We start from the raw sequence: 17,366 nt of genomic DNA, 5'->3' as shown, positions 1-17,366 counted from the left end.
GTAGCCGCACATGTGATTGCTGGCTCCAGTATCTAGATACCATATGTCCTCCTTTTTCTTATCAAGTCCTTGTTGGACAAGAAATGCAGTTTCTTCTCTGTCATCCTTCTCTACATAGTTAGCTTGCTCACGTATCTCCAACGGAGCTTTCCATCGGCATTCAGCGCTATAGTGCCCAAACTGATTGCAACTATAACATTTGATATTCCTCTTGTCACGGTTATTGTAACCGCCTCCTCTTCCTCTAGGAGTGAATGCTTGTTGTCCTCGGCCTCCTCTAGTGGTGTTTCTGCCACCTCTTCCTCTAAAGCTTGTATTCCAAGAACCTCTTCCTTGGAATCTCTGAAATCCACCTCTGGATTGTTGACTTCCTGCTTGAGTGGTGTAGCCACTTGATGAAGTCTCCCCTTGCTCATATCTGTCCTTGAGGGACAGCTTTGCTTGTAAGGCATGCTCAATTGCCTTATCTCCATTTCGCTTTACGATCTTCTGCTCATGAGCTTGCAAGGAACTCATAAGCTCATCAACCGTCAACTTGTCCACTTCCTTGGACTCTTCAATGGCGACAACAACATGATCAAATTTTGAATCTAGGGATCTCAAAATTTTCTCCGTAATTCGAGAATCGATGAGGGCTTCTCCATTTCTCCTCATCTGGTTGACTATCACCATAATCCTTGTGTGATAATCAGAAATAGACTCCGAGGACTTCATTTGCAATAACTCAAAGTCACCTCGCAAAGATTGAAGACGAATCTTCTTGATTCTGTCAGCACCTTTGTATTTCTGTTGGAGAGCCTCCCATATATCATGTGATGTTTCAGCGGAAGCTATGATCTCGAATGTATCTTCATCAAGACCTTGGTAGATGATGGTCTTGGCTTTGTTGTCCTTCTTTCTGTTGACTTTTAAGGCTTGCTTCTGAGCCTCTTGTAAAGCATCTTCTCTTTCTTTGGACTCTGGTTCATCATAACCAGTTTGTACAATATCCAAACACTCTTGTGACCCAAGGAATGCCTTCAATCTGATGCACCAACTATCATAGTTGTCTTTGGTCAGCTTTGGAATGAGTGTATGTGTACCTTCTGTAGTCATTTTGCTCTTTTAATGACTATATCGCCTTCTGGGAGCCGAATTTGACCAAACGGACACTGTAGATCGATCCGGAATGGTCCAAATAGTCGGGAACCGGTCTGACTTTGTTAAACTCGGGTCATAAAATGGGTGAACCGGTCACAAAACCAATTCTGTACGGCGGGCGGTCCACTGGGTTGAACCGGGAATATTCTGGGAATATTCTGTGGAATATTCTGTGGAATATTCCTTCGACTCGGCTGAGGCTGGAACGCGGCTCGGCTCGGCGTGAGATACGGCTCGGCTTGTGGCTCGGCTGGACTCGGCTTATGGCTCGGTTAGGACTCGGCGTATACGGCTCGGCGCGGCTCCAATATGGCGCGCGTGGACGTCAGTCGTCGTCTTCCTCTGGCGCGAGTGGCTGCGCGTGGGATAACAGTGCAGAATCTTCAGGCGGCGCGTGTGGGCTACCTCCTCCTCCGATCAGGCTGATTCTTGCGGCAGTGAGTTCGTCTTGATGAGCTCTACACTTTGGAATGATCAAAACTTGTTTTTGACAATTTTGAAAATTCGGATATACCCCAAAACACTTCTGTTTTCCGACGAACGGGGCTCTGATACCAATTGTTGGTGGGAGAAACCACTGGTGGTGGCTTTGAAACACTCAGAGGGGATAAAACACACTGTTTTATTACACAAAACCGAAGCTTGCAATTACACACAAAAGCTTAACAATACACGCCCTCTCTCTCTCTATTCTCTTTCTAGTGTTCCTCTCAATTCTCTCCACACATATAACATAAGCTGGGCACTCTATTTATACACGAAATCAAAACAAGAAAATTCAACCTTCAAGTGTGAAGGCGGCTGGCGGCTGTGGGAGCGGCTGGCGGCTGCGGCTGGTGGCTGGCGGCTGGCGGCTGGTCGGTTGGTGGCTGGTCGGTGGCAGCTGGTGGTTGCCTTCCTTGACCATCTAGAGGTTGAGTTTAATTCAACAAGAATGTCTATTGGAGCATGAACAACATAGGATCCAGTTGGATGGCTGTAACTTTCTTGCAAGTACAAGATTTCTATCTGGTTCGGAGCAGACTGCATAATCAAGAAATCTTTTCTTTGTTAATGTGCGGTTCATATAGTTGAAATTTTGGATATGTTTATAGCATATTTGAATAAGAAAGAAAAAAGTGGCAACTTACATTCACTTGCATGATAGACACACGGTTTTCCAGACTTTCTCCCTTGATGATATGCATAATCTCTTGAACTGCGTATCCACGGGCAAGCAAATCCCACTGCATGAAAAGCCAGCGCAGATAACAATTCTACTTGCAAATCTAGCATACTTGAGGAGGAAACATGATGCTAATGCCATAGCACTAATGGATTGCTGTAAGACATTCAATTTCAAAAAACCACTCCTGCTATTCATATTTATGTAAGATACATAGGTGTTGTTCAAATGTTCTTTGAGGTTGTGCTTGTTTAGTGTCCTTATATAGAATACAGAAGAGATAGAAAGTTGTAGAGATAAAAATGAAAATAGATACTTAAAAATAAATATCCAAGACATTTTTGCAGTGAATTTTGGTTCTTTTAGAACAGGAAGGACGTGACATTTCCTCTTTGTCCTGGAAGTCTTTCTTGACTCAAGACAGTAATCAAACTCTACCAAAATATTTGATGCCAGACTAGCTTTAAGTATAATGAAAACTATCTGAACGATAATGCTAAAACAGTGTGGGATACAGATGATTTATAGCGAGATGAATCAGAAGTAGTAGTGCTAACAATTAATTAAATCGATCTGATCCATTTAGTTTCCTTTCTAAAATCGACGGACACGCTAAAGAGGTATCGATAAATGAATCCTCGTTCGAAACTTCCTCTAATTATTTCGTAGCAGTCCCTGCTTGTTTAACTTGGATACGTTTATTTTAAGAGGAAAGAAGCAGAAATTGAACAATCATCATCAAAGGGAAACGATGCTTTAAAGTTTAAGCATCATGGATACCTTGTTTCTAGAATCCCCATGGCGAAGGAAATCAAAGACTCTCTTTGGTGGAGCTGGAACCCAAAGAGATGTTGTGAAAACTAAAGTCGAACTAGGGCTTCCATTGAGGGCATAAATAGTCTTAGTCATTAACCTAAAATCTCCATCATCACATAGATATATTCGGACCCACAAATTGTCAGTAGAAGCACTGTTGTCATGATAAAAGCTTCTCATCATTCTACGAGCCAGCCTCAACACACTTGTTTTCCCATTTCGGGGTATTGTTGCTGTGCAATATCAAACCAAAACTGTAACAGGTTAACCAATATATATGTTGCTTAAAGTTAGAAGAAAATGAAATGTTTTTACCACTGTCAAGGGAAGTAGAGATTATATTCCCAACTGGCTCACAGTGTCGGACTATGCTGGCAACCCAACGCATGGCGCTAAATGCAAAACCAGGGAGAACAATTGGCCAAAACATTCTATGGACAAATTTATTTTCGACTTCCACATGCTCAACCCAAATAACCTGCAGAATTTGATGAAGACAGGAACATGGAAATATAATTAATAGGAGGCTTAATTCAAGTAAACTACAGAAAGGGATGCTTTTCCAATTGGCACATGTAATCACCTTAGAGTATCCATCCGGCATTTCTACGATTAAACAACCTGATGGTCTTCTCCGAAAAATTACTAGTGGATAAGGGAATAGACTGTCCAAGGATACATCAACAACTCCCCAAGTTCCAGGCCCTATCTGCTTACAATACCTTGCAAACTGACTCTCTCGAATATTAACAAGTGGTGTAGGCATATGAAACTCTGCCTTCATCTGTAAAGCATTGCATTGAGAACATCTTATGAAATCGATTATTCATATATATGCACATTTTGTTGGTTGGAAGAACTACACTGTCCCCCACATACCAATACATATAATTGCAACAGATCATAAGGGTATTATTCGCAATCAATGCTTGAGTTACTTGAAGATTCCTAAAAAAAACATTAAAGTATCCAAAGGGTACCTGTAAACAATTTTTTTTGTTTTGTTGAATCTATCAGTATAATTTCCAGACAGTTTACTAGTTTCATCGAACATCCAATGATACTTGAAGACTCCTTGCGATTATTTACGTTTCATGGTGTAGTATAGAAGCTCCCATTGCAAGTATGAACTCAATTCTAACTAATGAAATCAACAATATTGCATTCCATTGGCATTTAGAATCCATTTCACTAATATAAGGGGATGATGATACTGAAACAGCTTGATGAACTAAATTACCACTTTTAACGTTTCGTTGTAGTTCCCAGCTACTCCTCTTGACAAGACTCCAAGTACAGTTGTTCTTGAACATTGCTACATTAGAAAAAACTGATGACCATTGCTTCTGTTTATCAAAATAAGAAAAACAATTATCCTTTGTGTTCCAAACTTGATAACATCATTAGATTAAATGAGTTAATGTTTAAATACTTAAACAGAGAGAGACGAAAGAAACCCTACCACATCCATGAGGCACTCGACAAGGCTGGTAGCATCCATACGAACAAACCCTATATGTCGTGAAGCTTCAGTTTGAAGGAAATTTTTTTCAGCATCTTGCTGAAACATAGGTTTGTGTTGAGTTCCATTAGTGTTTGCATTGCTCTCATATAAGTTTGCAAGATTTTGAGGATCTTCCATCTCAATTATTCTCATTAGCTCTCCTAGACTTGCATCAAATGGACGGAATTCTCTTATATATTCTCCTTCATTTAGAGTCTCAAGGTCACAATCTTGTCGGTGCTGCCATAGAGGTTCTCCTGCAAGGCACTTTCTTACTAGCTCGTCCATGGCTGAAACAGCCATCTCATTGATTTTTTTCTTGTTTGCATCAGAACCAACTGAGACTGCCATTAAAAGGTCACTAGCTCGATCATTTATTTCCAAAGGCATGTTTGTGAATGACACGGACTCAAACTCACTTCGAGGAGAAATCTGAGGGGACTGACAATTATCTGAATTGAATGGAACATATCCATTATTTTGGATCATGTTATCATCCTGTAAGTCAAAGCTAAAATCAATCTCCAAAAGAATCATCAATGAAGTACAAAATTAAGCTTTGACACCATATATAAACCCTAAAGAAATCTTAAAAACATCTCTTTTTTATGAACCCTCCCAACCCAAGAAAGGGATTAAAGGAAAGGGGGGAAACATCAAAATATGCTAGAGATCAAGATTTACTATCATAGAATGTTATAGAAATTAATCCCCACAAGAAAAATCAATGACAATGCTAGCACAAGATGCCTTTATATATATGTTTTTTATCTTAGAATGGTATTGGACTTGCTTGATTTTTTAGGGCTTTTCATTAAAAATGCCATACTCTTTCTTCTGTTACTTTAGAAAATGTCATGCAAATCTTAATTAGTCATAATGAATATCTCCAGATAGGTTATTAATCACATATATATCTTGCAAGACTAGTTACCTGTGGATTTATTTCATGATCAAACCCTAATTCCTCGTCAGTAGTTCTCTTCATCTCCTCTAACCCTTCAACCGAACTGATCAAAAAGAAGAAGAAGAAAAACTCTTTACCATCAAAATAAAATGATCAAATCGCAGGTAGCAACAACATCTCCATTAACAACTCACCTTTCCGTATTTTCAGTATCATCAATTTCACTATAATCACTATCAGTACTATAACCATCACCATTGACTGAGCTCGCATCGGTGATATCAGGACGCACCATTTCTTCATCACTGCTTATCTCCTGATCTTGACTGATCTCCTCCGACTCGGACATGTCCATCTGGAATATATTCATTTTCATGTTAGTTTGAATAGGTTAAATTTTTTGTACAAACATATCTCTCTATATTAATTAGTTTTCACAAGTCTTCTACCTTAACAATCTTCAAATTGTATAAAAAATGAAAGCTAAAACACAAAGACTAGAAATGAAACTACGATCATCATTATCTGGAAAAAATCAACACCAATCAAAATGTATTTAAGCTCAATTTTTTTTTGAAAAAAACCATTTGAATTTGTACCTGACGCATACAAACTAAAATTTTAAAAAAATATATATAAATAAATAAAGAGAACTCACAATTGGATGTTATATATCAAATCTATACTGATATATAACGAAATAGATGATAGATTATGGTCAGAAGAGCAGATCTCTGAATCTATACCTGTATGACATGGGGTTTTGTTTGGCACACGGAATCTGTGGCATTTGATGGGCACGTAGAAAGACTATACTGCCAGGTAAATGTTCACTGTCTCATTGGCTACTGGACAGGATGGCAGCCTGACGTGGCAAGTTAATACATTGTGTTTGGTGGAATGCTAGGGTTTAGGAGCAAGAAAATGGGCCTCTGTCAGGTTCTCTTCAGGTTAGATTTTCCTCACCTGGCAGGATCAGGAAAGATTCAAGTAGGATTTTTCTGTTGTGTTATTTTCATGATTTTTTGTGTTTCCTACCAACATTTTAGCATCAAGCCACTGTTTATATTTTGTTAAATCCAATTCCTGCCATCAATTTCGGGCACAATAAACAGGAAAATTAATTTCTTTGGGTGTAGGAAATTAATTTTCCTCATGTACTATTAAAAAAAAAAAAAAATTGACTGCGGAAATGAAAATCCATGTTTTTTGTATATTATTGAAAACACATCATAGCTGTTATTGGCCTGTTAATATAGAAAAATTCACTCAATAAATATAGTGTTAATTAGTTGTAATAAACTACAAATCCAAACATAAGTACATGACATTGACAAAAACAACACAAGAAAGATAATAAAGATAAATTACATAAAATCATGTCAAATATGGTCATCACATATAAATTGTAATTTAAAATTTTATCACTAATATTTTATTTTCAAGTAATTTATCTCTTTAAGAGGTTTACAATTCCTTAAGTAAACCCCAAAACCAACCTAAAGAAATTAACAAATTTAAAAGATAATGAAAAAAAAATAAAAATCCTAAAAAATACTAGGAAATCTGAAAATAAGAAAGTAAAAGCACTATAAAAAAACTGCAAAATATAAACAAAAATACCAATAAAAAATTATGCTGGTACATTAGGGTGACATTTACCAACAAAAAATAACTATTTTTTCCACTCCCAACCGAAACATATAACACTCAATTGTTTTATAGATACGAGAATGATCTTTTGATCCATTTGAAACTCAATCTTGATTTATGTTTGGAGACTGGATCTACCAATGAACCCAATAAAAATCAGATTTACTGTATCTCCAATACTGCAGTCGAGGATATACAAGCATGCCGTAATGTCTTAACCGTTGGGATCACAGAATTTGGATTGAGCTAGTAATCACTAGTTGTCCGTGCAATTATTCCTGATCAGGTTCAAGCTAAGAAACCCAACTTAGAATTGAGATGACCAACATTGCCAAGAAATGGTAAGATTTCTAATACGTTCTGATCCAATATATGTAAAATTGCAAAGAGATACTGAAATTCCTATATATCTAAAATTTCCTCTATCTTGTTAATCCATACTGAAATTCTATGCATTAACAATTGAACGAGAGATGGCTAATGCGCACATCATTGAACACTAGGTTATTCCTTGCCAACCACATAGTCCACAAAATTGCAAAGAAAACTAACTTCCATGCAAAGAATCTCTTGAAGATTGTAGAAATCTTCAAGAGATTCTAAAAAACTGGTTGAGATTTCTCACCATTGAATTATTTTAGACCAGAAACACCAGGAGCAATGTCTGATTAGATTTCTTCAGGCCATAAATTGCTTCGAGCCATGTTATTTTTTCATTGCTAACCATCACAAAATCTCTGGTTTTTGGAGGGGGCATGCTTGTCCATATATTAGCTTTTCACTTACCTTCTCCTGCGAAAACAACTCCATCTAATGCCAAGCTGCAGCTTCTAACGGTATAAATTCCTTCTTTGCTTGTTTTAGTGCATGTTTGAGATTGTGGTAACGGTGATGGTTTAAAGTACTTTTTGTTTAAAAATATATTAAAATAAAGTTTTTTTTATTTTTAAAAAATTATTTTTGACATCAGTATATCAAAAATATTTGAAAATATAAAAAAAATTTATTTTAAGCAAAAACAAAATAATTAAAATTTTTAGAAACACAGTTTGTATCGCGTTTCCAAACACACCCTTACAAATATTCTTATTTGTCTATGCTTAACAAGATTTCTCCTAATCCTCAACACATGTCTAATATTTTTGGATAAGTAATTGCCTCATTCGATATTCCATGACATGAACTAGGTTGGCACAGCTTAACTTAGAAGTTGGGCAAACTGAAATATTTTGTCTACGAAATCATTCAAATTTGAGCCTATCAAGAATTGAAACAAACTAAAATCAATAGTTATTTAACATGTCAACAAAAGCGGTAAATCTTACAATATCTTGGATATTATTCTATTTTTTGTATCATTATTTCAGATCTCACTGCAAATTATTATTCCAACTTTTATGATTTTATGTCAATAGTTAATTATAGGGTTAATTCTTGTGGGATTCCTTGTAGTCTTGATTTTTTTTAATTAAAACTTCTATCTACTTTCTATATTTTATTTTATTTTATTTTACCAATTCCATTCCTTTAATTTTAGTTTTCACTATATTTGTTGCCCCGCACTCCATCGCAGGTTGGAAAAAAAAAATTTGACATAAAAAAATGCTAGCGTAAAAAAATCTGAGACTTGAGCCAAGGGATCAATTGATGATTAAATAATATGAAAAAATACAACAACAAAAAATAAACTAACAAAAAAATAACAATGAAACAAAAATAAAAAGAACCAAACCTCACTCCATCAATATTATCAAACAAGTTGATAATGAAGGGTGAAACTGTAAAAAAAAAACAATTTAAAGAAAAAACCATATTAAACCCTTTGAACTCACAAACTTCATGCCCATGAGCATAAGATTAAGATAATATCATAGAAAAAAAATAGAAAAAATTTTTGAATGAGAAAATTAAATTAAATCAATTTAAAAAAAGAACAAAAAAACAAATGTGAACTTGCATTAACCTTTGAAACCGATTATCATAGTTATGAACCCGAGGCTAACTCTATAGAAAGAAAACCATAAAAAATAACAAAGAAAAACAAAAAAAAAGGATAAGAAAAAATTAGCTTGAAAAAAAGAAGGGAAACAAGCATACATGGATAAACCTCTAAAACTTGGTCAAATCTATAAAACCCAAAATTGAGAAATCATGAACTCGGATTCAATTAAGAAACTAAATTTTCAACCAATTTAATTTTGAAGAATAAAATCATAAAGAAAAAAAAACTTGCAAAAGCAAAAAAAGATAGCAACAAAAAGAAAGAGGATAAAATTTGATAGAAAAAATTCCAAGGAAAAACTATAATTTTTTTTTTAAAAAAATGATCCCAAACAAAACAAATAGCAATAAAAAAATTGAGATCAAATTTGAAAGATTAAATAATCATAAGAGGGTAAAATTGAAAAACATTTGTAATTTGATAAATAATTTATAGATTAAAAAATGGTTGAAAGAAATTGAAAAACATTTGGAATTTTATAGATAATTCAAAAAAAAAATTAATCAAATGGACATGGACCAAATATGAAGGAAAAAATAAATTTCAGGTGGTGGTCTGAATTATTGAAGGGGCTAATATGAAATTCAAGGTGGAGAGAGAGAGAGAGGAAAAGAAAAAAAAAGAATCAGTTGTTGGTGTCAAATCAAAGAATTTTTTAGGCCATATGCCACATATAGAGGGAATATGATTATGAATGATATCTCTTTGTCAGAGGTAATTAGTATATACACATAAGAAAGAGAAGAAGAAATTCATTTATATATTGAAAAGGATATTGATTTTCTCCTCTAGCATAGGGAATTCCTAAGTGTTATTCAGGAAAGACTATTGATGGTAGGCCAGCCAGTACTAAATATTATTTTTACGATGATAAAGGTGAAAAAAGTTATAAGGTTATGTTGTTTTTTGGATATAACATTTGGACTTTGATGATGAAGATATTGAGTTTAAATTGGGTTATGTTGTGATTGGTTCTAATGTTAGTAATGGTGATGGTGTTGGTTTTGGTGGTCAAATATGTGCTGATGTTTGATGTTCTATTTTTGGTGATGGTGATGATGTTGGTTTTGATGTAGGTTATATTGAAGCCAATGATAATGGTGTTGGACATGAAATAGGTGTTGATATGGGTGGTTCTGTTGTTGATGTTGATTGTGTTAGAGCTTAAACGTGTGCTGATGTGGGTGGTGTTATGAGTGATATTGTTATTAATATGTGAAGTGATAATGTGAATGATGAAGAGGAAGAAGATCAAGATTATATCCCTTCTGATGAGAAGGGATTTGATTTTGTAAATGAATTTAAAGATGACTGGATTGACAACTTATTAAAGGATGGTTCTACTAGGAAAGATGATGATTATATTGTAAGTTAGGAAAAATATGAGAGATAGTAGCGATGATTTTGTTGATACGGAAGTAAGAAATAGAATGTCATACCCTCTCGCAAGAGTGCGCATCACGAAAACCCTTCTCGAGTGGGTATAGAGGTCTTTAGTTCATTTAGAAGTTGTTACCTAGTATTATAGTTGTCACACCCGGACATTACGATGATCGATTAATCAAATGGCATCTTGTTATTTTAGGGGAAATGTCTTATTCAAAGAGTCGCCACCTTGTATTATGGTCATTAGGAACTCTAACTGGTCAACAGATGTTCTATGGTTCGAGACTGGTTACACAAAAGAAAAGATGCTATCACCCTTTAAGCGTCCTACCTAAGGCAAGCTGCATTGCTGGTTTTGTCTAAAATTGCTAATAATCTATTCTCTTTTTCCTTTTTTTATTCTTCCTTTCATGTTCCTAACCCTGACATCAATGAACAATTCCTACGAATATTTATAACTCTGGCATTGGTAAATATTGCACAAATCCAAAAAAATACGATACTTCTGACTCTGGCGCTAGTGACTATTTTCACAAAAAATGAATTTGAAGAAGAAATTTTATATGCCATTTTTTCTTATTTATCCTTTATTATTATTTGCCCTTTTTTATATGGAAGTAAAAAAACAGTGCACAACATTTTTGCATTTAACAATAATAGTCCATAGATTGAGCACTTCTACAAAAAATACAAACATAAAATATAATAATAAACAAAGTGCGAAGGGCCCACAAATAAATCAACAAAGGCCCCCAAATATTTTTGAAGTTTTCTATTATCGAAAAGGGGTTTGTTTGGTCAAATAACAAATTAGAATGGGCATAAAAATTATATCCAATATATAAGGGTGTGTTTAATAAACACAATTTGGGCCAGCTGGGCCTAAAGCCTAGACCCAACCCACTCTTTTTTTTTTCTTTTTGGGCTGGATCTAGCCCAGCCATACAGCCAAACCAGCCTGGTTACTAGTTCAGATTAGTGACCCGACCAGTATATTTTTCTTTGCAAGCATGCGTAAGCTACTCATGCACACTTGCTACAGGAAGAGGGGTGATTAAAAGTGAAAAAGAGGGGACAAAATGACTTACCTGTTGCTGGACTGTTGCTGGCAACTTCTTGAGCGAAGATTGATGCAGGCGCTCGTTGCTAGGAAAACTGGTATTACTCATTCTGCATTTGTTTTCCTCCCCTCTATTCATTCTTCCTTTCGCCTTTGTGCTGTGGTTTTTTTTTTTTTTGGGTTTGTTCTCTCTCTTGTTCTTCTATTTTCTATCTTTTTTTTTCTTGATTTTTCCTAATGACCTCCTCTCAAAGATTCTTTTAATTGCCTCCTCTTAGAGTTTTTATACGATTGCCTCCTCTTAGGTTTTTTTGTGATGGCCTCTCTCTAGGTTTTTTTACATACACTAAGGTCTGTATTTATAGTGCTAGAGTCCCTTTGTATGTGAGAAACAAAGTTTCAATCAAACACATTCTCTTTTTTGAAGTTTGAATTTGATTAAGAATCAAATTTAAAAGCGGATAACTATCATTATCTTGAAGAAAAGGATTATCTTGAAGATATGGATTATCTTGAATATAAGGATAGAATGACAAAATCACATTGTAGTCCCTAGTTATAACACAAGTTGACAAATCACACTTTTCATCGAAATAAATTTCTATTCTTTTAATTTTACATTAAATCTTCATAATTTGCTCACAAAAGGTTTCGGTCTGAAACCCAAAACCTTAAGATTAAAATGTTGAAATACATATTATAAATACAAACTAACCTTAGATTATGGGCTAACAATGTCATACAAAGATGCAAATGTAAAGAAATGAAATAAAACGAGTCAAAATCACATAAATAAGGCAATGTTCTTAAGAATAACACGAAGAACATTTAAAGTGAACCCAACAACGTACCTCTCAAACTAGACCAGATATCGATTAAAAAAAACGGACACAGACTTGTTAGAAATCATACATGGATCAATAATTTAGCATCCATTCACTTCAATTATCAATTAATCATCATGATTCGGTCATAGATGGTTTCGGTTCAAAATCAAAACCTTAGTATTAAAACTCATAAACAACAGCTGTAGATGCAAACTAACCTTAGATTATTGACTAATCAAGTCCAAAAAAGTATATAATGCAAAGAAATGGATCAAAATTGGTTCAAATCATAGAGATAAGACAATGTTCTTCCTAAAAACAGAAGAACACTGCCAAAAATCCCAGCACACTAGTAAGCCCTGGAACCGACTTTTTTTACTTCTAAAACATGCTTTCTTCATTCCAACAAGTCACACTACCAAGGAAAAAAAACATATTTGAATCCAAAGAACTAACAAACAATTTCAAATCATGCAAGATGTTCCTATTTCAAAATCTACCAAAACTAAACAACCTACATATTTATGAAATTTAGATTTAAAATTGGTTTTCTAAACCTATTTTGGTCATGGATAGACCTTGTAAGCCGAGGGTAAACAACCTTACTTCAACAAGCATTACGCAAGCTAACAAAACCTAAAACAAAACAATTTTATAAAAAAAAAACTAAACTAACAAACCTTTATTACTGTCGCACGTGTGCGGCGGCGCGGCGATCGTCCACTACCAACCCTTCATGATGGTGTGGTGTGTCTATTTGGCATGGAAAATATGGTGAGACAAGGAGTTCTTTGTCTCTAAGCTAAAAATGGACTGGGAGTCGCCACCTAGTATTCTGGTTACTAGGAACCTTAACTGGTCTTTAGAGATCGGGTACGGAGACTGGTTGCGTAAAGGGAAGGTGTTAGCACCCCAACTACGCCCTACCTAAGGTAGGCTGCATTGTTTTGTCTAATAAAATCTAAGTCATGTTGTGGTTTCCTATTGTCCAAAATATGCATTACATGTAATGTCATACCCCGGGTTCTATTGTCCAAACAAAAAAGAATTAAATATCCGGAATACGCATTACGTGTAATGTCATACCCCAAGTTCTATTGTCCAAAAAAAAGAATTAAATATCCGGAATATGCATTACGTGTAAAGTCATACCCCGGATACTAAGAGACAAACGAAAATAAAATTTTTGTTGTTTTTGAAATATTGGCCAATATTCTCTTGACTTTAATAAACTGGTTATTAAAGCCAAAATGCATGCTAAAATATTTTTTTTTTGGTGTATGAAAAATACAATATGAATTTTTTAGCTTTGAGACACTTGGCCGTATGCACAAAAACATTTTTTTTCTCTTTTTTTAATTTTTTTTTGTATTTTTGGAAGTTTTTTGACGAAAACCGGGTATTTTAAATACCAGATTTTTGTATTTTTAACAACATAAAATACCACCCAATATTAATCAAAATGACATAAAAATTATGCGGAAAAATTATAAAATGCTAAAAAAATGTTTTTTGATTTTTTTTTTTGAAATGGGCCGGGTCAGGCCCAAATACATGGGTTGGGCCGAACCTGGCCCAAATGCATGGGCTGGTTACTGTGCACATAGTAAACGGGTTACTGTGTGCACAGTAACCAGTGCATTAATTAGCCAGTTACTGTGCACATGCACAGTAACCGGGTAATTAATTTGCAGAACGTGCACAGTGCACGTTCTGCATGCAAGAACATGAATAGTAAAACGAGATAAGGGGTAGAGGGCTGACCTGTGGTGGCTGTCGTCGTTGGCGGAGCTACTGGTGGCGACAGGAAGCGGCGCTGACAGTGGGGTGGCCGGCGGTGGCTCTGCGTTTTCCTTCTCTCTCTCCTCTGTTTTTTTTCGTTCTCCTCTGCTTCTTCTTCTTCTTCTGTGTTCTCCCTTCTTTCTCCTTTCCTTTCCTCTTCTCTCTCTTTCTCTTGGTCTCCTCCCTCCTCTTCTCTTCCTTCTTTCTCGGGTTTCTCCTCTCTTTGTCTCTCCCTTCTCTTCTCTTCCCTCTCTCTCCGGTTTTTCTTCTCCTCCTCCTCTCTTCCTTCTTTCTCGGGTTTCTCCTCTCTTTGTCTCTCCCTTCTCTTCTCTTCCCTCTCTCTCCGGTTTTTCTTCTCCTCCACCCATTTGTTCGTCGTTCCTCCTCTATTTATAGAGCCAGTGAGCGTGGCTTTTCACTGTGGAGCCAGGGAGCGGGTCACGCGGCGGCTGGTCGGCCATTGGGCGCGACAGCAAGGCGCCGCTCCCTTGATTTCGGCAGGGTGTGCGGCAGGTTTTTGGGAGCAGCCTGCAATCATTGGTGTGGGGCTCTAGCAGCACGCGGGAAGAGGAACAGTGTCAAAACGACACTGTTTGTTTTTGTTTGTTTTTTTTTTTTTTTTTTTTTTTAAATTTATTTATTTATTTATTATTGTTATTATTATTATTTTGTGGGGACCCAAAAATGGGTTACAACAGATGCCCCCTCTTTACAATGCTTACGAAGCAAAACTCAATGTTTTGCATAGTAAGCTTTGTAAAGAAAAGAAAAAGAAAAATGATCTTATTATCTTGGGCGACATGCCCCTTTTGAAGAAAAGTGGTTTATTTTCAGGGGTGATCGGCCCACACAATACTCACTCTGGTCTATTTTCAAGGGCGACCCACCCACACTCTCACACTGGTCTGTTTTCAGGGGCGACCTGCCCACACATACTCACTCTGGTCTATTGTCAAGGGCGACCGACCCACACTCTCACACTAGTCTGTTTTCAGGGGCGACCTGCCCACACATACTCACTCTGGTCTATTTTCAGTGGCGACCGACCCACACTCTCACACTAGTCTGTTTTCAGGGGCGACCTGCCCACACATACTCACTCTGGTCTATTTTCAGGGGCGACCGACCCACACTCTCACACTGGTCTGTTTTCAGGGGCCACCTGCCCACACATACTCACTCTGGTCTATTTTCAGGGGTGACCTGCCCACACACTCACACTGGTCTATTTTCACGGGCGACCTTCCCTTTTGATTGGGTTTACCTGAGATCCCATCTGGCAAACAAACAAGAACAAAAATCGGTGTGTAGCTCGGTGAACCTGAAATCCCATCTAGTGATTCTGCGTGATTAGACTAAACTGAGATCCCTTCGCCGATCCCCTTTAACCATAACCAAGGTCTTGTGTAGTTAGACAGAACTGAGATCCCTTCGCCGATCCCCTTCAACCAAAACCAAAATCCTTTCCAATTAGGTTAAACTGAGATCCCTTCGCCGATCCCCTTTAACCATAACCAAGGTGTGTGTGGTTGGTGCTGAACTGAGATCCCTTCGCCGATCCCCTTCAACCATAACCAAGGTGTGTGGTTGGGCTGAACTGAGATCCCTTCGTCGATCCCCTTCAACCAGAACCAAAATCCTTTTCAATTAGGTTAAACTGAGATCCCTTCGTCGATCCCCTTTAACCATAACCAAGGTGTGTGTGGTTGGGCTGAACTGAGATCCCTTCGTCGATCCCCTTCAACCAGAACCAAAATCCTTTTCAATTAGGTTAAACTGAGATCCCTTCGTTGATCCCCTTTAACCATAACCAAGGTCTGTGTGGTTAGACTGAACTGAGATCCCTTCACCGATCCCCTTCAACCAGAACCAAAATCCTTTCCAATTAGGTTAAACTGAGATTCCTTCGTCGATCCCCTTTAACCATAACCAAGGAATGTGTAGGGTTGGGTTAGACTGAGATTCCTTTTCGCACTCCCCTCTAACCAGAACCAAAATCCTTTCCAATTAGGTTAAACTGAGATCCCTTCGTCGATCTCCTTTAACCATAACCAAGGAGTGTGTGGTTGGGCTGAACTGAGATCCCTTCGCCGATCCCCTTCAACCAGAACCATAAAATCCTTTCCAATTAGGTTAAACTGAGATCCCTTCGCCGATCCCCTTTAACCATAACCAAGGAATGTGTAGGTTAGACTGAACTGAGATCCCTTCGCCGATCCCCTTCAACCAGAACCAAAATCCTTTCCAATTAGGTTAAACTGAGATTCCTTCGCCGATCCCCTTTAACCATAACCAAGGAATGTGTAGGGTTGGGTTAGACTGAGATTCCTTTTGGCACTCCCCTCTAACCAGAACCAAAATCCTTTCCAATTAGGTTAAACTGAGATCCCTTCGTCGATCTCCTTTAACCATAACCAAGGAGTGTGTGGTTGGGCTGAACTGAGATCCCTTCGTCGATCCCCTTCAACCAGAACCAAAATCCTTTTCAATTAGGTTAAACTGAGATCCCTTCGTTGATCCCCTTTAACCATAACCAAGGTCTGTGTGGTTGGGCTGAACTGAGATCCCTTCGTCGATCCCCTTCAACCAGAACCAAAATCCTTTTCAATTAGGTTAAACTGAGATCCCTTCATCGATCCCCTTTAACCATAACCAAGGTCTGTGTGGTTGGGCTGAACTGAGATCCCTTCGCCGATCCCCTTCAACCAGAACCAAAATCCTTTTCAATTAGGTTAAACTAAGATCCCTTCGCCGATCCCTTTTAACCATAACCAAGGTATGGGTGGTTGGGCTGAACTGAGATCCCTTCGCCGATCCCCTTCAACCAGAACCAAAATCCTTTTCAATTAGGTTAAACTGAGATCCCTTCGTCGATCCCCTTTAACCATAACCAAGGTGTGTGTGGTTGGGCTGAACTGAGATCCCTTCGCCGATCCCCTTCAACCAGAACCAAAATCCTTTCCAATTAGGTTAAACTGAAATCCCTTCGTCGATCCCCTTTAACCATAACCAAGGTGTGTGTGGTTGGGCTGAACTGAGATCCCTTCGCCGATCCCCTTCAACCAGAACCAAAATCCTTTCCAATTAGGTTAAACTGAAATCCCTTCATCGATCCCCTTTAACC

The 17,366-nt window shown here is 37.2% G+C and overlaps 1 pseudogene; it reads right to left on the bottom strand.

Annotated features, from left to right (window-relative positions):
- Window positions 1-1,465: 1,465 nt before the first annotated feature.
- LOC118038592 (homeobox-leucine zipper protein MERISTEM L1-like) lies at window positions 1,466-5,902 on the bottom strand (annotated as a pseudogene).
- Window positions 5,903-17,366: the final 11,464 nt, after the last annotated feature.

This window comes from Populus alba, chromosome 1 (assembly GCF_005239225.2).
Source record: "Populus alba chromosome 1, ASM523922v2, whole genome shotgun sequence".
Lineage (NCBI taxonomy): Eukaryota > Viridiplantae > Streptophyta > Magnoliopsida > Malpighiales > Salicaceae > Populus > Populus alba.
Note: the sequence above shows the minus strand (reverse complement) of the source record. Positions and strands in the feature narration are given on the sequence as shown.